This window comes from Centropristis striata, chromosome 19, assembly GCF_030273125.1.
Source record: "Centropristis striata isolate RG_2023a ecotype Rhode Island chromosome 19, C.striata_1.0, whole genome shotgun sequence".
NCBI lineage: Eukaryota > Metazoa > Chordata > Actinopteri > Perciformes > Serranidae > Centropristis > Centropristis striata.
Window position 1 is genome coordinate 12,296,283 of NC_081535.1, and position 8,745 is coordinate 12,305,027.

Consider the following 8,745-nt stretch of genomic DNA (forward strand, 5'->3'; position numbering starts at 1 on the left):
CTGTACTTTTATATTTCATAAAACAAAACAGATGGTCAATAGAGATTGTTAATAGTAGAGGATTATAAACTGACATTAAAGGAATACTTCACCTGCAAATTGATAATTTATCATCATCATTTCATTTACATGTATCATCAATAGCTCAGCACGTTGCCTTGAAGATAATTTACCTGCATGCCTCCACAATTAACAGAGAATCAAAAAACAGCCAAAAAACGAGAATATTCTTGATGAATCAAAGTAAAATGGGGGTGAATTAAACAACAGCAAACTTTACTTCAATTCATCAAGGATATTCTCAGTTTTTCAGACTCTCCATTCATCGTGGTGGCAACTGAGAAAACGTTGACATGTTCCTTTTAAGGACAAGCTAAGAAGATGTGCTATAACATGACAATAAACAACAAAAAAGTGCAGGCTATGATAACTTCTTCTGAACAACTGATAACGGTCATGACATAAAAAAGACAAGGTATATGTTAAAATGTGACATAACAAGACTTATTACAACATGACATCCAATTTAAGTCTTGATATTATATATACTATATTATATATGATACTGTATTTACATGTAAAGCATATTCGACAGGTCTTGTTGAAATCAGCCATGCTGTCCTTAGACGGTATGCTTTGTCTATTTTTGTGATATTGCTAATAGTGACTGCACATATGTATTTATATTACAAGTGTGAATTGGTAATTATCTGAGGATACGATATGTATCACGATACAGCGATTACGATTCAATATTTTATGATATATTGCGTTACCATAAAAAGGCAATAAATTGCAATTTTTTTAATTTAATTTTTGGAAAACTTTCATAAAGAACACATCAGCCATAAGCATAAAATCTGCATTCATCACAGTCCCTGTGACATCCAACATCAAAACACTACTCCTATTATAATCTGTTCTGAATCTTTGCATGTAAACTTTTACTAAAAATCAAAAGTACAAACTAAATATACTAGCGATATTCAAGTGATTTGATATTTTCTTACAGCCTTTATTCATGTTTGTGGAAAAGCAGTGAAATAGGTCATATTTCTATGCTCCAGTTTGACAGTTAAAGATATCTAGGTGGCTTTGTGGTTAGAGTCCCATTGCAGATAAGCCACAGGTTTGATCACCACAACAGCTTCGTGTCTCACTTCGTGACACCAAATCACACACACTCACTCATACTAAGCTACTTAACAGCATGAGCTGAAAGCAAAAACATAAAATGTAAGTGCAAAAACCATACCAGTTATATATGTGTGCTAGAGTTTGTATTAAATTGGTCAGTGTAACTGCCCTGTATAAGTTGGCTACTGATGCTCACTCAGTGTTGTTGTGATGGCGGTATCTATATTTAATGTCTGTGATAACTGTGTTTAATGAAAGAGATTTTTAATCTAAATGAGGCTTTTACCTGGTTAAATAAATGATATATATAAAAATTATTTGTAACGCTTTATAATAAGGTCCTTAATAACCATTAATTAACAAGTAATAAGGCATTGTTCTCGCTTTAGATCCGGTAGTTGCAAAAAGCATAGTTAACTTATAGTTAATTTATAATAGATGAGCAATAAAGTATATTTTAATATCAATAAGCAAACAAAATAAGATTAATAAAGGCATGGCAAAGACATAATGGGTGGGTCATGGGTGTTTGTAATGCCATTATTAACACTTATATAAGCTTATAAACACACAATAATGTTAATAAGCATCTTGTAAGGACTTACAAGGGCCTTATTACTTGTTAATTAATGGTTATTACAAGGACCTCAATATAAAGCGTTATCAAATTATTTTTTAAACTACAGAGTAGATGCTGCATTGTGACCGGGAGGATGGGGCATGGTGAGGTGGCGATGTGTTGCTTTAAACCAAAAGGATGCCACACTTGTCAATGGAGTCTAACACATGACTCCAGTCTGCATCCATGTATAGTCTCCGCTGGCTCTGACCCAGTCTGTCTGGTAATTGGGATCAGATGAGTGGCAGCAAAAGCGAGGCGACCCGGGTTTCTCCGGGACCCACACTAACCTGGAAGCATTTATTTTATGGAAAAGATGTTTAGTTAAAGTGCAGCGCTGCAGCCTGCAGCCCAGCCCCTCTAATGACTCTTCAGCTCTCTTGCCCAGGCCTGGAGACAGAGCCCTGTGATGGATATGACTGGTGAAACAGGGACACACGCACGCACACATGAACACACATGCTTCCATCACCGTGCACTGTGATGGATATGACTGGTGAAAGCTCTGAACACTGTTTCCTGAGTCCTTCACTTCCTTCCTCCCAGGCCTCGGTCAGCCAAGCTGAGCCGGGTTTCACTAGACTCGGGCCGGATTGGATTGCAGATTAACTGGCTTCCTGTCCGATCCGTTGGCTGCGTTCATCTGCTTTCCTAACGGTCACTTTTATTTATGAGCAAGTGGTGACGTTATTGAGGATGAATGAATCTCTTCAGGATGGATGAGATCCTGGAGGGGGTTGTGGATTTACCAAGGGACAATGTATTGTGGAAAGAGTTTAGGAAAAATATTAACATTTTTTCTAAACAATGGCTCAAATCCAACAGAACGGTTTGTCTGTGTACATTTATGCTTTTTTTTCTTTTTTTTTTACATTCAGTGTATGTTTTCTCTCTGCTGAACTACAGCACACGGCAGCTGAATTTCCTTTAAGAGGTTATCTACTGCAAAAATCTTCATCTGACCAAATGATTTTTGTCTCTCATTGAACCCTGAAAGTCTGATTTTCTTTAAATAAGTGAAATAATCTGCCGTTGTGGGGCAATATTGCAGTACAAATTAACTAACTAGAATTGTAAGTTCTCATGTTTCTAGTGCAGCCATCTGCCTAATTCTGTCTTGTTTCAACAAACTTGATTGATTTGTGATTGAAACAATTACAAATATTCGCTATGCAACAGCAGATTTTTTAAAATTAGTGTTACTGTATGAAATCAGGACTTTTGGCTTACCATAACCGCATGTTAAAGTTTAGTCATCTTAATGTGAAAAAAACATTTTTTTAAGAGCAAAAGGAGGATATTATCTTCTGAAAATATTGTACAGATAAACTTGCAGAATTCTATATAAAAAGATTCATAGTTCAATTAAATTAAGAAAAAATATATGAACATAATCATGAACAATGTGTATTATCCATGCACTCTTGAACTCTTAATCTACTTTAAATTTGATATTGTACAAACATCTTAATGCAATGCAATCCCATATATAGTAGTTACCTCATTTTAGCATTGTATACATTTGAATTGCACCTAATTGTTATCTACGTTTATATATTTGAACCTTTATGTTATTTAAGTGTTCTGTAAAGTTGTACTTTTTATGCTGCATAAAGTTTTATCTTATTTTAAAACAGCTGTAGTATGATACGTACGATTTGGAATCTAATTTAATCTAGTTGTGATTATTTTGACTGATATTTCAGTTGCAATTTCATTCATGATATTGGGAGAATGATCATTTTTGCATCATTATTCTAAACTTCATTGAAAACTGTAAAAAACAAAACAAAACCCCCCCACAAAATCAGGGTGTGAGTTTTGTGAGAATCTGTACCAAATAAAGTCTGTAGAATATGATTTTCAGACTAGGACATCTCTGCAGATCAATCCTTAATTCAGAATGGTATTTAGACACACAGAAACATATTTTGCCCTTTAAAAAAAAATCATATCTTTTGATTTGAACATTGCATTAGTCCGTATTGCATTTTCGAGAAAATTTCAATGAATTATTTAGCCCTTAACAGCAGGTCATGCCAGACAGATTTTTTACTTATTTCCAGTTTTTTTCTTCTTGTAATAAGACTTGCCTGACTACTCCAGTATTTTTAAGGACTGATTTGTAGAGATATATCCATAAATTGGGTCCATTGTCATTCCCTCCACCATCCCATCACTACAGGGTTCCAACACCAGCCACCCCACACCTCTCATCCTCCCTCCCTCTCTCTCTCTCTCTCTCCCTCTCTCCTGCTGGCAGCCCTTGATTACACTTGTCTCCTGGGGGAAGGTTTAAACTCCTCAGAGATAGTAATATCGAGGGCACTACTGGCTAGTCACTTCAGATCAGGGCGGGGGGAGGAAATGGCGACGGACATAAAGCTAAATATATAATTCCTCCCATGCCGGTAATCACGATGTCCAGACGATTTGAAATGACAGTTTAACCACTTTAGACTGAGGAACGCTTTGTTCACATTTGAGAAGCAGGAGGTGTGTGTGCTGGAGCGTCTGGTTGCTCCCTACGATGGTTGGGGAGCCTCCTCGTGGGTTTAGAGGCTATCCAAAGGGGCCCGTGTGGTCCTCTCTAAATGCACGTGGGGGGGTGGAAACAGCACACGTTCCATTGAGTTAAAATGGCTCGCAGACCAGACAGGAGCAATTCTGTGAATGACTGACGTTCCGAGAGCTCCGGAAGGAAACACTCTCACCGCCCGGTATTAGTTCACCTGATTATTAGGATATCCAGCTTCCTCCTAAAATGGCCGGCCATTTCCCTGTTAGAGGCGGTAAGAGCACCCACCTGGATTAGGCCTGAACGTGGTCTGCATTACACCAGGCACAACAAGGCCTCATGCCACACAGCTCAACCAATTACATCTATAAATATTAATAGGCTAATCTGCACATATTCTTTTCCTGCGAGCCTGTTACTACATCTACCCTGAAAAGGGTCAGAGATACTCTTATAACCATCAAATCCATTAAAATCTTTTCTTCAATTTGCATATGCAGAGATTTTCGCTCCAGACAGGCTCTCTCCATGTCTTTTCTCCCCCATCATCACATGGAAAGAGAAAAGTGAATTTCGTATTCACGCTCTGATTGGATCCTTGATGAGATCTTCAGGGTGGCTTCACACACTCTGACACTCTTTACACTCCAGAGGTGATGAGAAGAGAGAGAGAGAGAGGGAGACAATAAGAGGTGTGTGTGTGGGATCTGTCCATTTCTGTCAACACTGAAGTGGTCGGCTCTGTCGCCGCCCGGCTCCGCGGCCTCCTCAGCGGTTCAGCTGCTGCAGGAGCACCGCGGCTTGATGTACAGAGTGTAATCACAGGCGGCACAAAGGGAAGACAGGGGAGTCATATACAGACATTCTTCCTCTTTGTGGCTATACAATATAGTAGGTATTTTTGGGAAACTAGTATCAGACCATAGTGTCAAGCTTTATCTACGATATGAATAATGCAGTAAAGAAATCTGCATGAAAAGTAGAGATATTGAGGAGTAGAACAATGCTAAGAGATGATGGAGGGACTGAGATAGAGAGCAACACTCAAGGGTTTTTTTTCAATTCAATTTTAAATTGTACTCTTCTGTGGTTGTATCTGATATTTGTGCTTTCTGATAAGAGTAAAGGGATGAAATTGGATTCAGTGAGTGCTCTGCAACAAGCATGCTTTCAGAAATTCACATTTTGATGATATAAAGCAAGATTGTGCAACTTTTAAAATGAGAAATAATGATTTTTTCCTCTTACAAATGAAAACTTGAATTCATAAGAAGTAAATTGGACTCTTGCCTAATTTAGTACACTCGGGAGTTTTGCTGCTTCAGTGTGACTAGTTCTTGCATGACCAGTAACTCGTGTTGGCTAATGTTAGCAAACTTCAGTTAGAGATTACTGTATAACTGAAATAAATGAGTCATTTTTCTGATTCACTACACTTCTCTACTTGTGCTATATATACAGTAACTTTCTGCCACTAGGGGATCTTGATCACGACATTAACAAAAGACAAGAATTTGGGGAGGTTGTGAAGCAGCGTAGGATTATGGGAGTTTTCACCACCATTGCCATCAATGCATTGAGCTTCTCCTGGTGATGATTCCTTCAGTGTTCATCCTTTATCCACAGAAGTCTCCTACTCTCGAAAACAAACTTACCAGGTGGTTGAAACCAGTAAAAAACACTGAATAAAGCAGTTTGTCACTTTTTGACCCTCTTCAGTGGACATCTGCCACTAACGTGTGCTCAGCTTGTTTCTCCGATAACTTCAGATCCAAACATTTGATGACTAAAATCCTTCATTCAGTCGAAATAGATCATTAAAAAATCAACCAACATCTTAAATGTGTATCACAAAATCTGGCTTGAAACTGGATAAAAAGACACTTTTTAAATTTCTAGCATACAACCACAATGCTGACACGTGCACAACATGCCATTGACAGGTGACAAAATGAAGCAGATGGTTACTTTGATTAAATGATTTTTTCTGGATTTGAAAATTGTTCGAAACATTTAGGTTAATGCAAGTACACAGCTCTACAGAATAAGTAACATAGGTCTATTGTTTTTTAGATATTTTAAAACTGAAAAGTTAAGGTACAACCCCAATTCCCCAAAAATTTGGGATGCTGTGAAAAATACCTATAGAAAAAAGTAATAAAAACAGAATGCAATGCCTTTGAGACATACATTCACTTGAATACAGTACAAAGACAATATATCTATATAAGCTTATACTGGAAAACTTGTTTCTTTGTTAATATATACACTCATTCTGATTTTGAGTCATTCTGTTTTTATTTGCATTTTACAGTGTCCCAACTTTTTTTTTTTTTAGAATCAGGGTTGTATAACCTATAATGACTCACTATTATCCCATAAATGTCACCTTTGTAGCTAATCAGCAAAAGTTACATAGTCTTGCTTTAATTATTGAAATAAATGGGTTTATTGAACCGCACATTTGCATTTCTATAAGGTAAGAATCAGTAAAGGATAAAAATAAAGCTTCATAAAAGAGCTTGTTGTGAGTTACAGCTGTAAGCTCAAAATGTGTAACTGGTTATCTTTCCTAATGCACCAGCATAAAAAGCCAGACTATCAAATCAAACGTTTACTGAACTAATTTAGACTTGTATATTTTCAAGAGGAATCGCCAAAGGACACACCAGAACTTCCACAAAGACAAATCTCTATTGCTCTCTTGCAAACACACACACACAAATGCACATACACGTACGTCAAAAGGCGGTGCTAGTAGTAGTAAACATTTGAAAGGAACAGGGGTAATTCACTTGATAAATGTCAACCAAAATGAAGCTATCAGCTGAAAGCAATTTCCTTGTGCTTGCCTGTGTTCTGCGCCAGGGACTTGGGAGATTTTCACCCCTCCATCGATCATGAAGCCTCTGTTTTAGGCCAAGGTACACAATGCCCTCAAATTGCTGACATATGGACCCAGAATCACCACAAAAACCTGCCATTTCCACCCCACCCCTCCTCTGTCCCAACCCAGCCACTCCTCTGCTAAATTCTTGTTTATCCAACGACTCTGCTCTGTTTAGGCCATTAAAGCAAAGCCATTCAAGGAGACAGAGCGCCAAGGAAAATGTAATAAAGCCACAATCTGTAGTGCGCAACTTAGTGCTGCTACCACCTAACACCAAATATGACAACAATCACTATGGAACATGATTAATCCAGTCTTTTTGCTCCAAAAAATTGGGGGCATTATTTCCCTGTGTGAGAATTACATTATATACTTAATGACAATGTTCAAGATTGTGTACAGTGAGACATGCAATAAAACTTTCTCAAACGTATAGCGAACTAAAATTAAGACCCACAGCCAAAGTGAGTCTGTTGCAATGAATGCCCGAGGAGTATATCGTAATCTCGGTGAGTACTTGCTCAGCGGAGTGCACAGAGCTTAACAGCCCAGCAGAAAGGAGGCGCAGGCAGATGCAATGTGGAGTCGGGTATGGGGTTTGCACAACAGATGATGTGGCTTGCTAGCTCCACAACTAAGCTAAGTCTTAGGATGTTTTCACGCAAACCAGGTCTCTGACTCTATGTCACCTTGCTTATTGACAACAAAGCAGGCATTGGTGAGAAAGACACTGGATACAGCTTGTTAACCTAGCCTGGATCCCGACTCGCTTGCCTCTCTTCTGCTTCCTACGCAGAGGGAGCAATCTCAGCCAAGATGGAGCGAGATTTCCCGGGAACCTGTCCATTGCAACAGTTTCTTAAACAAAGGAATCCTAGTTTTGATGAAGGTCTGAATGCTACAGTAACTCACTATCGCCTCTTGAGGCACAAGCTAGTTAGTATGCTCATTTCAGTAAAAATCTCTGCAACACAATACATAGAAGTTTTTTTAAAACATAATTTTACCATTAATTCTTCACATACTATTTGCAATCTTAGTTCATTTGTTAAACATTATAAAGCAAAATTCTCATCATATCTAACACATTGCCCCTTTAAAAGAGGTTGGACAGCATTTTGATTTAGATTTAATTAGAAGTGTGTAATGTTGCAGTGCTGTAAACATCAAATGACTGGTTGCTTATAAGGTCAAGTGCGTGGGCAAACTTTCAAAATGAAACCTGTCTGCCATGTGGGCCGCCAGCAACAAGTAGCAGAGGAAGCAAAACAAACCATGATAAAGATGAAGACACCGACCACATAATAGTGCGGAAAGCCTCTAGCCGGTGTAAACAGCAGATAGATGAAAGCAGAGCCATGTGTGTCGTCGGGTAGGTTTCCTATTCATACACATTTCTTGTTATCGGACCACTTCGACAAGTACTCGTACCTCAATTCCTGAGCGTGGCTTCAAAAGTGCAGTCATTTAAAGACAAAGGGAGGCCAAGTGCAAAACATTAAAAGCCTCTTTCCCTAATGGACAATTGTGGTGCCAGCAGGCAGGGCCTGGAGGTCTGTACACAGGAAAAGTCCATTATCA